General features: G+C 38.5%; 1 protein-coding gene across 1 annotated transcript in view; it reads left to right on the top strand.

Moving 5' to 3' along the window:
* The first annotated feature begins 4,676 nt into the window (after positions 1-4,676).
* The window catches only part of NAT10 (N-acetyltransferase 10), a 144,010-nt gene continuing 132,988 nt past the window's right edge, over positions 4,677-15,698 (top strand). Inside the window, exon 1 of the mRNA XM_053689328.1 lies at positions 4,677-4,808. The gene's annotated coding sequence lies outside the window, so the exon portion shown is untranslated. The remainder of the gene's footprint in view (positions 4,809-15,698) is intronic.

Below are 15,698 nucleotides of genomic sequence, written 5' to 3'. Positions count from 1 at the left end.
TCATATGGACACTACCTGGACTTTTTTTAATTCATTTACTGAGGAATTTGATATATGTTGGATATAATTTTGAATATATTTTTGTTATATTTCTGTTATATCACTATTTTTTTATATTTGCTAATATCACTATAAGTTGTCACTGTGTTGTGTAACATCTATATAACTAGACTGTAGTTGTCTACATAGATCATATATCTCATATTTTAGGAAGCTATCTGTATAGATACCAGATAGTAGTACATTTCTTGACATTTCCATTTGGGAACTTTTTGGAATTATTTGTCCATTATTTTATATTTTATATGTATTTTATTACAGTTTTTAGACAGCTTTAGGAAGCTATAGGAATCTTTGACATTGCATTAGAGTCTACATTTAGTTTTTATAAATATTTTTAGCCTCTAGGGCACATGTATGTGCCACTTATCTAGTATTTGGTTTTATGTATAATAAATGGAATGTTTTTATCTATAATTCTCGATAGTCTTACTCTATAATATTCCCCGCTGACTCTACCTTCAGCTAAGAACTCATTTGAGGGGTTCTAAGCGCTCCATATAGCCAGTATTTTGTTAGTATATGTACCTACACATGACATGCTATAGTATATGTACCTACACATGAAATGCTATAGTTTATGTACCTACACATGACATGCTATAGTATATGTACCTACACATGAAATGCTATAGTTTATGTACCTACACATGACATGATATAGTATATGTACCTACACATGACATGCTATAGTATATGTACCTACACATGACATGATATAGTATATGTACCTATACATCACATGATATAGTATATGTAACTACACATGACATGATATAGTATATGTAACTACACATAACATGATATAATATATATATATATATAACTACAAATGACATGATATAGTTTTTGTACCTACACATGACATGCTATAGTTTATGTACCTACACATGACATGCTATAGTGTATGTACCTACACATGACATGCTATAGTATATTTACCTACACATGACATGCTATAGTATATGTACCTACACATGACATGCTATAGTATATGTACCTACACAGGACATGATATAGTATATGTACCTACACATGAGATGATATAGTATATTTACCTACACATGACATGCTATAGTATATGTACCTACACATGACCTGATATAGTATATGTACCTACACATGACATGTTATAGTATATGTACCTACACATGACATGATATAGTGTATGTATCTACACATGAGATGATATAGTATATTTACCTACACATGACATGCTATAGTATATGTACCTACACATGACACGCTATAGTATATGTAGCTACACATGACCTGATATAGTATATGTACCTACACATGACATGTTATAGTATATGTACCTACACATGACATGATATAGTGTATGTACCTACACATGAGATGATATAGTATATTTACCTACACATGACATGCTATAGTATATGTACCTACACATGACATGCTATAGTATAAGTAGCTACACATGACATGATATAGTATATGTACCTACACATGACATGATATAGTGTATGTACCTACACATGACATGCTATAGTATATTTACCTACACATGACATGCTATAGTATATGTACCTACACATGACATGCTATAGTATATGTACCTACACATGACATGATATAGTGTATGTACCTATACATGACATGCTATAGTATATGTACCTACACATGACATGATATAGTATATGTACCTACACATGACATGCTATAGTATATGTACCTACACATGACATGCTATAGTATATGTACCTACACATGACATGATATAGTATATGTACCTACACATGACATGATATAGTATATGTACCTACACATGACATGATATAGTGTATGTACCTACACATGACATGATATAGTATTTGTAACTATACATGACATGATATAGTATATGTAACTACACATGACATGATATAGTATATGTAACCACACATGACATGATATAGTATATGTAACTACACATGACATGATATATTAGAATTTTAGGTGCTGCTGGCAGTGGTTACAGGGGGCAAATGTGAGGAACTCAAGGGTATTTTAGGGGCTTCAAACAAGGGCACCAGGGCCTAATTTAAAGGCGCAAGTGGCGCCCTGGCTAGTCGAGCCCTGAGTTAATGTATGTTATGATTTGTGTTTTTATGGATATTACAATATATGTGAGGGTACGTGTAATGTGTGTCAGTGTGCCAATATATAAAATGAATTAAATGTGTGTTCTGGGTGCTTACATGGGTATCTGCCTATATGGATCTAACATACATGCTCAGATCTGTTATGTTTGTCTGTATATGCATCACTGTGTGTATTTGAACGTACACACTATATGCCAGTGCTTGCAAATCACATAGCACCAACTATTACTACCATGGAATACATTTCATTCACCATAAATAAGGGTTGAAAGAGAGAGCCTCACCTCTTCTAGCAATCACGCATCTTACAGGCCAAGTGAGCTCAGGGCCAGTGGTGGCTGGTGAAGTTTTGTGTTAGTGAGGCACCTTGGCTCCAAACTTAACCCTGTGTGTATTATTCCACCTATACACATACAATTGTACATGCATTTACACACAGGCACAAGTATACACAATAACATGACCACGCATATCATAACCATACACACACTCTCACATGCACACACACAGCTACACTCACAGGCATTCCCACAAACACACACATGCACACTCACATGCAGCTATGCTCACACATATATTAAAACACAAAACCTATTATCTGACCTATTAAATAATATGCTATCCTATGTAAATTAAAATACTACCCCATGCTGCTACATTTTATCATGTAAATAAATTATTTCTTCTTTAGCTATAAGTTATAACAATACATGCAATGCTATATATATATATATATATATATATATATATATATATATATATATATATATATATATATATATATACATACACACACACATTTTTGGATGAAATATTACCATTTACTTTAAATGTCTCCTTTCCAATGACACATGAACATACATTTTAGCATCACACTCAGAAGTTTCACTTTGACAGGGGCTTTCTTTCAATATTCATTCTTTATTTTTTACATTGATATGAACCTTAAAAATACCGGTCGTGTTGGTAAAATATCGGCTGGGTGGCAACCTTACTACACAGCCTGTAGATAGTTTGTAATCATAGGTGTACGCACTGTAATTCTGTTCAGATATCATCTGTACTCCAGAGCTGGAAATATACCTCATAGTGGATGAGGTTAAAGGGACAGTCAAGTATAAATTAAACTTTCATTATTCAGATAGGACTTTTAATTTTAATCAACTTTCCAATTTACTTTTATCATCAAATTTGCTTTTTTCTCTTGGTATTCTTAGTTTAAACTAAACATAGGTAGGCTCATATGCTAATTTCTAAGCCTTTGAGGGCTGCCTCTTATCACAGGCTTTTTAAATCTCTTTTCAACACAAAGAGACAGAAAGTACACGTGGGCCATATAGATAACACTGTGTTCAGGCACAGAAAGTTATTTAAGATCTAGCACAATACAATGCTAAATTTAAGACAATAGATAATAAACAGTCACAGTCATGTGATCAGGGGGCTGGAAGAAGGTTCCTAGATACAAGGTAATCACAGAGGTAAAAAGTGTATTAATATAACTGTGTTGGTTATGCAAAACTGGGGAATGGGTAATAAAGGGATTATCTATCTTTTAAAACAATAACAATTCTATGGTTGACTGTCCCTTTAAAGTGAGTGCGTGTACGCCCGGCCCGTATTGCTGATATATATGTATTGTATACACACATGAGGGGACTCAGGGGAGGCACTATAAACGGATGTAATGGTATGTGTACTGTAAATGTGTGTACGGGGCCGTATTGCTGATATATATGTATACACACATGAGGGGACTCAGGGAGGCACATGATGTTCTCTCTATAAACAGATGTAATACAGTATGTGTAAATGTGTGTACGGGGGCCGTATTGCTATATGTATACACACGTGAGAGGACTCAGGGGAGGCACACAATGCTGCTCTCTCTATAAACAGATGTAATACAGTATGTGTAAATGTGTGTACGGCAGTATTGCTGATATATATATATATATATATATATATATATACCTACGAGGGGACTCAAGGGAGGGACATGATGTTCTCTCTATAAACAGATGTAATACAGTATGTGTAAATGTGTGTACGGCAGTATTGCTGATATATATATATGTATACATACGAGGGGACTCAGGGAGGCACATGATGTTCTCTCTATAAACAGATGTAATACAGTATGTGTAAATGTGTGTACGGCAGTATTGCTGATATATATATATATATGTATACCTACGAGGGGACTCAAGGGAGGGACATGATGCTGCTCTCTCTATAAACAGGTCTGGGTCATCTGAGTTTGGCGTTCTAAATGATTTCCTCGGCCATATCACATTATTTTACTTTACCAATTGGTACGGGTTTCAGGTGAGGGCGATATACACATACACACGTGAGTCACATGATGCTGCTCTCCGTATAAACAGATGTAATATGTGCTGTGTGTACGACCGTATTGCAATCTGGTCAGTGACCTATGTCAGTAACCGCAGGAACAATAAAGTTTATTCATAATGACCCTGTTATGGACGCCGTGCAGCATGCTGTTCATGTCAGTGACGTTATCAAAACGCTTCCTCATCGACTGAAAGACCCCGGCACGTTTTACAGGCGCGTAGAGGGCAGCTTGGGGCCTTCTTAGTTGTATCAATTCAAACCCACGTGAGAGCCGCTGTGAGCTAGGTTAGTGCCGTGTGTATGGTGATATGTTTTGCTTGTGGTTAACCTGTGGGCATCTTGTGCCTGAGTTTATGGGTAATCTGTGGGCACCTTGTGCCTGAACTTGTGGGTAACCCGTCGGCACCTTGTGCCAGAGCTGATGGGTAACCTGTGGGCATCTTGTACCTAAGCTGAAGAGCCGGGGCACCTTGTGTCTGAGCTCATGGGTAACCTGTGGGCACCTTGTGCCTGAGCTCATGGGTAGCTTGTGGGCACCTTGTGCCTGAACTTATGGGTAACCCGTGGGCACCTTGTGCCTGAACTTATGGGTAACCCGTGGGCACCTTGTGCCTGAGCTTGTGGGTAACCCGTGGGCACCTTGTGCCTGAGCTTGTGGGTAACCCGTGGGCACCTTGCGCCTGAGCTTATGGGTAACCTGTGGGCACCTGGCCCCCGAGCTTATGGGTAACCTGTGGGCACCTGGCCCCCGAGCTTATGGGTAACCTGTGGGCACCTGGCCCCGAGCTTATGGGTAACCTGTGGGCACCTGGCCCCCGAGCTTATGGGTAACCTGTGGGCACCTGGCCCCCGAGCTTATGGGTAACCTGTGGGCACCTGGCCCCCGAGCTTATGGGTAACCTGTGGGCACCTGGCCCCCGAGCTTATGGGTAACCTGTGGGCACCTGGCCCCCGAGCTTATGGGTAATCTGTCAACTCAACGTTTGAGTGCCGTATGACTAAGCATAGCTATTGGATAAGAGGTGGAAATGTCACAACCTGAAAAAAAAATAGTTTTGTGGTGGGTGGCCAGAGTTGGATATTTTAATAGAACGATGAACGAAATAGTTATGTTTTAGAGCATACTCTCTTCCACATCATGAATTATGGTCCCTCCCTTTTTTTTTACTCCATATGTTTATGGTAGTGTTTCAAAATGCTAAAATGTTGTTGCTTTAACTTTAAAGGGCCATTCTAACTGATTAATGACGATTGCTTTAAGTTGTCATGTGCCATAAGTCGTCACAGCATGTCATTTTAAGACTAGTGCTCCTGCACCTCTGTTTGCTAAACCCCACAAAGGTGCAGTGTCTTTAGTCTTAAAGCTACATAATGTGTAAACTAATTAGAGTAGTGCTCAACAAATTTGTTCTAAATATAGGAGCTAGTACTGTACTCTAGAAATGTGCACGCTCCTCAGCTTATTACCTGGCTTTTCAACAAAGGATAAAAACCGAATAAAGAAAATTCTGATAATCGAATACATTAGAAAGATGTTAAAATTTGTATACTCTCATTCATGAAAGAATAAATTTGAGTTTTATGTCCCTTTAGGTAATGGTTATTTTTCTATAAATATAATTATCTTGTTATTACTGAGGTACATTTGCAAAGTTGATAAAATATGATTGCTTAACCTATTAAACTGAAGATAGTTCACCTCACAATAATTTTATGTGTATTTGTGTGTGTATATATGTGCGTATGTATATGAGTGTGTGTGAATATCTCTCTCTCTCTCTCTCTTTCTCTAGCTATATATATATATATATATATATGTATATGTAGCAAAATTAAGCACTCGCTAGTCTTTGTTATAAAACTTCACATTTAATGTAGAAAATTTAAAAGCAAAGCATAATGTTTCGAGACCACACTGGTCCCTTTGTCAAATTCCAAGTACAATCACCACACAATCTTACCTACTATAGCCCAGTATACACCGCCTAATATACCCAACAGTGTCTAATTATCACATCCCCATCAGCTGAACAGAGCTCCAACGCTGTTTGGATTCCATGGAGCACATTATTAACATTATAAATATTAATATTATTATGGATACTATATGTTTACGATTAATCAGATGTGCTTCATGACAAGCAAGAAATATGGTAGAAAACTCATGTTTAAGACCGAGGTGCCAAGATGAGACAGAATTAGAACCAGAGACATTATCATACCCACTGGGTATATAACCGTCCGTTGAACCATTATAGTCTCAATAAAGCCAGATCCAAACTACTTGAGGTTTGACATCTTATTGTTATGTCTGAATACTATCTGTGTGTTTCAAGTATTCATAGTCCACCATGCAAGGAGTGGGTTGATGTTGGTACACAAGATCCAGAGGCAACCCATTTATTTACCAAAGAATGGAGTAAAGTCTAGAATGGTATTCAGTCCCTTGGGAGCCACAGTGTCCAATGTATATATCCACCTTGATTCCAAACGTAGCAATTTTTGTGCTCTGTTGCCTCCCCTCCGTACATGTGGTACATGATCAATGAGCATCATTTTCAAGCTTGATAGATTGTGTTTATGCTTTGCGAAATGACGAGCTACAGGCTGTTCTGAGTCTCCTTTATCAATGGCCTCCCGGATGGCAAATCTATGATTGGCCATATGTTCACGGAAGGTGGTAGTCGTTTTTCCAACATAGACCAATGCACACAGGCAAATTAGTATATAAATCACATAGGAACTCGTGCATGTTAATCTGTAGTTGATTTTGTACCATTTTGTTGGAATGTGGATTTTGAAATGTGGGTCCAGTTTGCATACTATGGCACGTGATACAATCCCCACTTTTAAAACATCCCAACTTGGTGGGCTTAAGCCAACAGGACTTTTGGTAACAACGTTCAGGGTCTGTCTCAACCAGCAGGTCTCTTAAGTTGCTTGCTCTGCGATATGCTATTCTTGGTGGTTGCATCTTTTGGAATGGGAGACCCCTGTCATTCTTTATAAGTTCCCACTGCTCTCTTAATGCTGAATTCATCCTGGTGTGTGTCATCTTGAATGTTGTAATGAAATTCAGTCTGCCCCTCGCCATACTAGAAATACATCATCAATATAGCGAGTGTACCGTATTACATTATGGTTTAAGTGTGGTTTCATAATGAATTCTTCGTACCACACCATAAACAGATTCGCGTATGCCGGGGCCATATTTGACCCCATGGCGGTCCCTGAGGTCTGTAAATAAAAATCAGATTCAAATCTGAAATAGTTGTAATGTAGACAATGATCCATAAATTCTATGGGGGGACCGACCTGTATATACTTCTGATTTAGATAACATAGTCCTCACAGCCTGAATACCACAGGAGTGAGAAATACAGGTATAAAGACTCTCCACATCCATAGTAACAAATATGTCATTAGGTTGTGTGTGTGTGTGTATATATATATATATATATATATATATATATATAATCATTTTTTATTTATTTTTTCTATTTTTTTTTTTTCAGTCACTAATTAAGATAGCACTCACTGGATTTAAAAATAAAATTTAGCTTTTATTGTAGAATTTTCAAAGATTAAAACGATCCCATGACGTTTCGGTGCCAACCAGCACCTTTATCAAATGGTTCAAACAGTTCCTTGAGGCAGATGACGAAGCCTGAAATCTTTGAAAATTCTACAATAAAAGCTAAGTTTTATTTTTAAATCCAGTGAGTGCTATCTTATTAGTGACTGTTTTTGTATATCTTTGATACAGCACCCTGGTGGCTGCTCACTCAAATATTTAAGGATTGGAGTGCAGGTCTTTATTTACCAAGTTAGATAGATATATATAGATAGATCGATCGACAGATATATATATATATATAGATAGATATATATATATATATATATATATATATATATATATATATATATATATATATATATATAGAGAGAGAGATATATAGAGATATGGATAGAGATATATAGATATCTATCTACTGTATATCAGTCCAAAGAGAGCACTCGCCGTGGTTCAAAATTGTGTTTTTTATTCCAGAGTGTGTATATATATATATATATATATATGTGTATGTATGTGTATATATATATATATATATATATATATGATGTGCAGTCACTAGAGGCAGGTGAGGCAGTGATTCACCTCTCATATGGGCAAAAAATATATTTTTTTTTATTGGCTTTAAAAAAAAAATTGTAATTTTTTTTCCCAGAATTTTTTTTTCTCACAGCTATATGTTGTGCAATGAAGAGGCACAAGCAGGTCTGCCCACCATTACACAACATGCTGCGCCACCTATTGGATGCAAGTGGTTAAGATCATTGCATGGCCCATTAACTGCTTATTTGAGGCAGTCCTATTTGGGCTGAACCAATCCAGCGAGAGGCATTAGTAAGTGGAACATAGGGTTGGGGCTGGATGTTAAATCATATAAAACAAAACAAAAACGGAAAAAAACAACTTTCATTTATTTTGTTGCTGTCCTGTGCAGCTGCTAGCTTTGCTAAAGTGAAAAAGAGAGTTCTGTTCTTCCCCTCTAAGTGCAGTGGAATGTGCCACTGTCACTTCCTGAATCCTTCCAGAGCAGGAGAGAGGCACAGAGAGCAGTGTTTCAGCCACATCTTATTAAAGTAAGATTTTACTGATAGGGATTCTGTTAGTGAAAATGATAATTTAATGAATGTGGTTTAGTGTTTGTTTACTCTTTTACAGCAGGGTCGTTTTTGTATTTTGTTTACTCAAACTTTACACCCACTAATTTAGCAGCTTGCCTCTGTACTTCACACTAAATTATAGACTAATTTTCTGAACTCTCTGTAGCTCTGCTGTTTTATTACTTTAAAATGCAGTGGGTCCCCCCCCCCCTTGTGTGTGTGTGTGTGTGTGTCTCTCTCTATCCATCTCTCTCCTTATGTGTTGTTCTCCCCCATGGTCTCTTTCTCTCTCTGTCTCTCTTCCTCCCCCTCTGACTCTCATCCCTTATGTAATGAAAGAATCTATAAGCATAATTTGCAGCATTAAAGTAAAAAGTATGTTTTAAACATATTTTAATGGGCATGGATTTCTAGATCTCATAATCAGAGCAAGCATTGTGTTATCTGGCAAGAGTTTCTGTTACAATCCTTTAAACTAAAATCAGTTGTTTACTAAGTTGACCAGTTTTCCAAGACACCATTTAAAGGGACATGAAACCCATATGAAACCCATATGCAAATTTAAATAACTTTCCAATTTACATCTAATATCTAATTTTCTTCATTATTTTGATGTCCTTTGTTGAAAATCATATCTAAATATGCTCAGTAGCTGCTGATTGGTGGCTGCACATAAATACCTCATGTGATTGGCTCACCCATGTGCATTGCTATTTCTTCAACAAAGGATATCTAAAGAATGAAGGCATATCCTGCCTCACCAGCCTCTGACGTCACTGATATATATATATATATATATATATATATACACACAAATACACGAGGGCCAGAAAGTGATAAACATATACTACCTTTGTATTAAAATGTTTGCGATTTATTCTGGGAAATAATATCTTTCGGTTTGACAACACAGTTTACAGGCAGGTCATGGGGACAGCCATGGGTGCAGTGTGTGCACCAACATATGCATGTCTCCATTTAGGGGCTTGGGAGCTGGATATCTTAGAACAATTTAGTGCCATATTTGACTCCCATGTGTCCCTGTGGATTAGATGGATGACGTTTTCATACTGTGGGATGGTCCCCTGGCTTGCCTGCATGACTTTGTCTCTTTACTGAATAAAAATAAAAGCAACATTTTTCTAACGTATGCCCATAGTGAAAAATAATTGCCCTTTCTAGACATTTCGATTAAGAAAGAAGGTAATCATATATCTACGGAGATATATCGTAAAGAAACAGCTACCAACAATCTCCTTGAGGCCTCTAGCTGTCATCCAGAACCTTTAAAGAAAGGTATTCCTTATGGTCAGCTATTGAGGTTAAGAAGGAAAAATTTGAATATCATGCGAATCAAATGTGTGAAAGATTCATTGAAAGAGGATACTCCCATAATTCTATTAAACAAACTTTAAAGGGACACTGAACCCAATTTTTTTCTTTCGTGATTCAGATAGAGCATGACATTTTAAGCAACTTTCTAATTTACTCCTGTTATCAAATTTACTTTATTCTCTTGGTATCTTTATTTGAAATGCAAGAATGTAAGTTTAGATGCCGGCCCATTTTTGGTGAACAACCTGGGTTGTCCTTGCTGATTGGTGGATAAATTCATCCACCAATAAAAAAGTGCTGTCCAGAGTACTGAACCAAGAACCGTAGATACCTTACTTTTCAAATAAAGATAGTAAGAGAACAAAGAAAATTTAATAATAGTAGTAAATTAGAAAGTTGCTTAAAATTGCATGCTCTATCTGAATCACAAAATAAAAATGTTGGGTTCAGTGTCCCTTTAAGTAAAGTAAGAAAATTAGAGATGACTTGTGAGAATAAAATAAGATTTATTACAACCTATAATTGCCATTGGCATAATATCAGAGAAATTTTGGCACAAAACTGGCATATTCTAACCCTAGATGAAAACATTCTAGAAAAAGTAGGTAGAAACTCTCTTATGACTGCAAAAAAACCCTCCTAACTTAAAAAGATAAGTTAGTTAAAAGTAGATTCGTTAAGTCTGAACCTCAAACAAAACAGGTTAAAGGGAATTACCCCTGGGAATTACCCCTGTGGACACTGTGTGTATTGCCCCTATATGTTAGTATAAAACCTTTTCAACAAATACTGGTAAAGAATTTGGCATTAGATGTTTTTCTAACTGCAATTCAGTAGGAGTTGTTCTTTTACAATGCTCCTGCCCTCTGTTCTATGTTGGGAAAACAAAAAGAATGTTCAAGGACAGAATACCGAAACATAGAGATGACATCCTTTATGAATGGGACACTAGTGTAGCTTGCCATTTTAGACAGGTTCATAATAGTAGTACTATCTCTTTAAAATGTATAGGAATCGAGCTTCAGAGCTGTGAAGACGTGCCTGGAGAGAGCTCTCACATCCCAGCCTATAATTAGTCTAAAAAAACAATTATATAGGGATCAGGCTTAGAAATTGTCCTTCTATATTGCCTTATAAATATTAGCCCTACAGAAAGAGACCTTTTGGGGCACAGTAAGACCCGGGAAGCCACCCTAAAGCGACTTGCAGAAGGCAAAAAAAAAAAGAAGCTGCGACCTCATCATCGGTTAGGATCGCTTGTCCCCTGCTGCCTATCAACCACTTGTCTTCACTCCGGAGGGTCGGGGCTCCGCTCCGGAGGCTCACATCAGCGGCACTACAGTGGGAAGTAGAGGACAGAGACTTCAGAGCGATCAGCGCGCAAGCTAAACAGGGGATAGCTGATCGACAGACAGTGTTCACATTCAACAGGAACTGCCCACACAAAAGTGCCTTATTGCCTACAATAACACCTGAACTCACGTGGATCCCCCCTCAGATTGCTGCTTTGCGGAGGCTGTGTGGGTCCCCCTCCTTCGGCGGCGGGTCGGGCCTGAAGGGGCGCGAAAGTCCGCCATCTTGACAGCATCCTTCTTCAGCTCCGGGGCCTGTCGGGCCCGGCCTGCCGAGAGGAGAACATTGGTGACGACTCTGCTTGGAGGTGGTGGTGCCTAAAAAAGGGGTAAGAGACTGCTCCCGTTCCCCCCTCCCCCCCGCAACATCAGGGCAGGCAACTCGCCACGTGGCAACAGCGACAGTACACAGTTGAGCCATAAAAGTTCCAGGGCACGCCACATCAATTTCCCCATAAGCATCTTCCCACGAAAGCCCTGATAGTCTATTCTCCCTACCAAACTGCTGAAAGCCTTAGTACCCCTTTTGAAAAGTATTCTAGTGACGGGCTCTCCCCATTAAAAGACTTTGATGCGCATAAAACACAAATAACTACCTACCTATGTGCTAGACCAGAACTGAGGCTGCACAGCTCCTCTCCAAGTCTACCCTGCTGAAAATACTAACATTGCCTCCTGGGCAGCACATGAAGTTGCACTTTGGGGGACACCCTGGGAGATTCACTAGAAGGAGCTGAGTCATTAGACAGAGGAGCTGTTAAATCACAGCACATAGCATCACTGCAAGAAAAAGACAGCTTAATGAACCCACGCCTGTTTTAACTGAATAGGTAGCTCCTCCAAAGTAAGCGACCCACATATCTAATCTAATCTCAATGTACTAAAACAAATTTAAACATATAAAGTTCCTCATCACACTACCCTGTGACAACATTGACACCTCCTGAGCCTAAGGAAGCAGAACTCAAGACTGCGCCCAGGGAGTCACATTAGGAGCGATTAAAGTGGGTAGAAAGTCTGCAGACTGAGGAACTGTTAAATTTCAAATACAGAGATTCAATCCCCCCCTCTGCTCATTGAACAAAGCTTATTCACATTTCCTACTATGACACTGTTGTAAACGTGATAAAGAGAGGGTAAAGTGGCCTAATTATGCACCTCCCAAACTGCACAGTAGATCTGTAACTCACCCCCAATGCAATGACACATTGAAAAAAAGAAAAGGAAAAAAAAAAAAGCTTGAACCTCAAATCGAAACCCCTGAGCTGATAATCAAACTAAAGCTAACTACTACTCTAAAGAATCCATCCCTCGTGGGTCTCCTACTATAATTCATGATGAAGAATAAAACACAAACCGTCAAGGAATGCCTATCTAAATCTCAACTTAAACAAAGACAGTTGAATAAAGAGTCCCCTTCTCAAGGAGATACCCTGAACTCCAGTATGACAGAAATTTCTGCATCTCTCCCAGCTGACACCCATAATAAGGAACTACTCTCTCAAATTAAATCTCTTTTTCAAGAAGAATTGAAATCTGCACTGTCTGAGCTACGCCAAGATATCAAAGAAATAGGAAACCGCACAGCAGAGCTAGAGGAAAAAACTGAAGTGATAGCGGAAGAAATACCATATTTGCAGAAAACCATTTCAGAACATGAAGAATATCTATATAAATTAGAAGAGCAAATTGAAGATCTTGAGAACAGATCCCGCAGATCTAACTTACGCATTAGGAATCTACCAGAATCATATAAAAACTTGGAAGAGACAGTGACTGCACTTTTCCACCAATTGGTTCCAGATGTTGACTCAGATAAACTCTTGATGGACAGAATTCACAGAGCTTTAACCAAACCACAACAGTCCACCACAAGAGACATTGTCCTCAAACTACACTATTTTCATGTAAAAGAGTCTATCCTTAAAGCAGCCAGACAATTGCCAGATATCAAATTTGAGGGACACTCAATCCAAGTGTATGCAGATATTGCCCCGATCACATTGAGAAAGAGGAGAGATCTTAAACCTATTACACAAGCCCTCAGCAAAGCACAGATAAAATACAGATGGCTTTTCCCCTTCAAATTAGCCTTCACACACGCCAACGCTACCCACACCTGCTCCAACATGAGTGAAGGTTCATCTATCCTCCGCAAGCTGGGGATCCCCTTTGATTCTCCCCAAACACCCCCTATTAAGAATACCCAGAGGAAACCTATACAAAAGGAATGGTCCCCGGTAGGTCAAGCTAAAAAGCCAAGAAAAGCAAAGGACATTCCAAACAACCACTCTGACTCTGAGTCACCTACGGAAGAAGAGACTCTACCGACTTGATGAAACAAGCGATGCAGAGGACTACTGTAACCACCATGCTTTAGTTCAGAATGGGAAGTATTACTATACTTAAGTCCTTACAGGACACAGCCGCCCATCTGCTTTTTCAAAAGTGACACTATATCTCACAGCCGTGATATACCTAAACTTTTCTAGATAAGATCATGCAGATTGGGACATTATCTCTGCCTTACTTAGGGGCAGCTGTTATCATTGTTGCTGTTACTGTTGGCGCTAAGGTCGCCGTTGAGGTTCTAAATGTTTATACTATCACTTTTATCTTTTGTCATTATTGCAACCTTCTCCCCCCTTCCCCCATACCCCCTCGCTAAACTAAGATATTGAAAAGCTTATCCATCCATTCACCATCCACTCCCCCCTCCCCTTAACCCCTATCAGTCCAAATCTAGGAACATCTGATTTAAATGTTTGAGAAGAGCCCTTTACCCTCTACATCTCTAAGTTTATCCCTGAAAAGGGATACTATGTTAAAGTTTAAAGTTATTATGTTTATAATTATGTATGTTCTATTTGTCCAGGCATGTCGTCAAGTCACTAAGGTTAACCTATCTATGACACCTATGTTAACAATGTTCACTGTTCTCCATATCAAGGATCCAAGCATCCCCCCTTGGTGGGGTTTCGAGGTAAGTCCCGGCTCTCTCATCTATAGCATTACACCAGGAATAGAACCCCAGTCAACATCTATTACAACAATCATACCCCCTGCTCCCCCACACCTAATGGTTCAGACAAATAGCGATACACATTTATACCTAAAATGTCTATAAAAATCATATCTCATAATGTCAGAGGTCTCAACTCGGATTTAAAAAGAAAAAAAGCAATCACTACTTATAAATCATTACGCGCCCACATAGTTCTGTTACAAGAAACTCATTTCTCTAGAGACTTTACCCCTAAATACTGGGACAAATCATACCCGACACAATACCATGCTATAAGTGGGAGAAAGAAATGTGGGGTCACAGTATTGCTACACTCATCCTTGAATTTCAAAGAGGAGGAAATTATCAGAGATAGAGAAGGTAGATTTTTACTAATTAAAGGATTAATCCAAAATACCCCGATACTCATCATTAACGTTTACGCCCCCAACGAGCAACAGGCCTCCTTTATATCTAAACTAAGTAAGCTACTGACACAATGGAAAAGGCACAAGATCATTATAGGAGGCGACTTTAACCTATCCCTAGACCAAGATATGGATAGGACTACAAATCAAACTTCACAGATCAGACACCCTAGATCAGTAAGAAACATCTTGAAAGATTTCACCCTGGACCATAATCTGATTGACAGTTGGAGGTCACTAAATGAAAAGGTCAAAGACTATACCTATTTTTCCCCAATGCATCACACTCAATCTAGACTGGATTACATATTCCTCAGTCAGATTTTGGTTCCACTCCTATCCACTGCTAAAATCTTAAACTGCCCCTGGTCAGACCACTCTATGG

This window comes from Bombina bombina, chromosome 7 (assembly GCF_027579735.1).
Source record: "Bombina bombina isolate aBomBom1 chromosome 7, aBomBom1.pri, whole genome shotgun sequence".
In the NCBI taxonomy this organism is placed as follows: Eukaryota; Metazoa; Chordata; class Amphibia; order Anura; family Bombinatoridae; genus Bombina; species Bombina bombina.
Note: the sequence above shows the minus strand (reverse complement) of the source record. Positions and strands in the feature narration are given on the sequence as shown.